This window comes from Penaeus vannamei, chromosome 4 (assembly GCF_042767895.1).
Source record: "Penaeus vannamei isolate JL-2024 chromosome 4, ASM4276789v1, whole genome shotgun sequence".
Classification (NCBI taxonomy): Eukaryota; Metazoa; Arthropoda; class Malacostraca; order Decapoda; family Penaeidae; genus Penaeus; species Penaeus vannamei.
In genome coordinates this window covers 18,948,447-18,950,310 of record NC_091552.1, presented here as the reverse complement: position 1 = coordinate 18,950,310, position 1,864 = coordinate 18,948,447, and the positions used below count along the sequence as shown (strand labels likewise).

The following is a 1,864-nucleotide window of genomic DNA, read 5'->3' as shown; positions in this document are numbered from 1 at the left end:
GACGCGGCAGAATAGGCGAGCGCGAGGGAGATCAGGAACATTGGAAGATGGCAGAAAACCCTTTATGAGATAAACAAACACCGGAATATGTTTCGATTCGTGGGAATAAGAATAAGGATGTCTGTTGTCTTTTCGGATTGATTAATGCTTATTAGTAATTAATGTTTTAACGGTACCAAGAACTGAGAAAAATTGAGTCATGGAAATATTCTGACTCATTCTTATGTGAAAGGTATTATCAGCAAGTCCTGTCGAGTTGAAACAAAACCCTGTTAAAATTCATGGTCTTAAGTGGCCCTCCCGAAATTCTCATAAATCCTCCTGGGAACCTTTGCTCTAAGAGATTCCACTGAAACCAGAACAGATATTCAATGATTTCTTGATATATCCCGTAAAACGATTCCACAGAATTCAATACTTCGCCCAAAGCATGTTTCTTACTTAAGGCGATCCTTTCAATGCAACCTTGCCTATCATCATAAAGGAATTCTAAATATCTACTACTTTTGATGTTAATTTTGGCCAAGGGGTACGAGACCAACCAACAAAGAATCTTAAACTATCTGTCAAGATATATATTACATCAATAAGATGCAAGTACTTGCGTGATCTAACAACAGTAGCTAATCAATATTACCTTCTCTGACTAATTACTAAAAAAATTCCGGAGGGTTTCTTTCGCCAGTGGACGAACCTCATCCTTACATTGTATATGTTTCTCAGCAACAATGCTAGTCTCGAAAAAGATAATAACGCCATATTGTTAACATTCTAGAATGGTAGTTCTTTAAAGAAATGCAAGGTGTCTGCTACCAAGTGTCTTGAATTTGTCATTTGTCAAAGAAAAAAGGTTTAACATAAACCCCACTCGAGTTTCAACATTAAGAAATTATTCATTAGATATGTAAATTGTGATGATTCTTAAAAATGGAAATGATAATATCAATCATGATATTAATGATAATGAAAATGATAGTAATGTTAATATACAATCATAATAATAACAATAATCTAGATATAATACTAAGGAAGGTAATTTAACTAACATCCATACAGAGACGACACAGTTTTATTTCAGGGGAACACTCATTTCATGTACAAGTAAGAAAATATAATAACAATTCTTCCGAAAGGTCAAACACAAAAACAATAATATTGTAGAATCTGATATTCTAAGACGCGACAAGGAACACTTAAGAAATGAAGCTAAAACTAATTAAGTTTAAGAAAATAACACCTCGAGTAAATGAACTGTTTTGAAAGACTTATAACATTACTCAAGACCGGATAGGATCAGCATATTTTTTTCCCTGAAATTATGATTGTGTAAACTTTTTTCACTAGATAAAAGGTTCATGCGTTTCCAAATTTATGATATCCATACATTATATACTTTGTTTTAAAAACTGGTTACCTCGATTACCAAAATGTAGTAGAGCTATGATAATCATAAAGAACACATATAAAGCCATACTTATGAATTTCAACATTCTAAATTATCATACTGTATCCAGTTTATCTTATTTTATCTACAACTTATTTTATCAAAATTGTCTTTGAAGAGAAAGTCTTTTTCCAAAGAAATATCAAACAACAACGTGTAGTACGCAGGTTAATGATATGTAACAAATATACAATGACAAGGTTATGTTTAGATTTGAATTTCCATTTTATTTATTTATTTGTTTAACAGAAAATTAATATCATTGGTTGTTCACAAAAAAATAGACCGCAGCATCTGTTACATAATAAAGATTGAAAGATACTTTTTCTCACAATAGCGAAGAAGTATGATAACCCTATGATAGATTATGTGATAATAATGATCTTATAATTACAATAATAATAAAATTAACACAACAGC

The 1,864-nt window shown here is 31.2% G+C and overlaps 1 protein-coding gene across 6 annotated transcripts in view; it reads right to left on the bottom strand.

Annotated features, from left to right (window-relative positions):
* Window positions 1-1,055: 1,055 nt before the first annotated feature.
* Window positions 1,056-1,864, bottom strand: part of LOC113829280 (uncharacterized) — an 8,884-nt gene continuing 8,075 nt past the window's right edge. For all 6 annotated transcript variants that reach the window (XM_027382410.2, XM_027382406.2, XM_027382409.2 and 3 more), the window contains one exon: window positions 1,056-1,864. This exon is cut by the window's right edge. The gene's annotated coding sequence lies outside the window, so the exon portion shown is untranslated.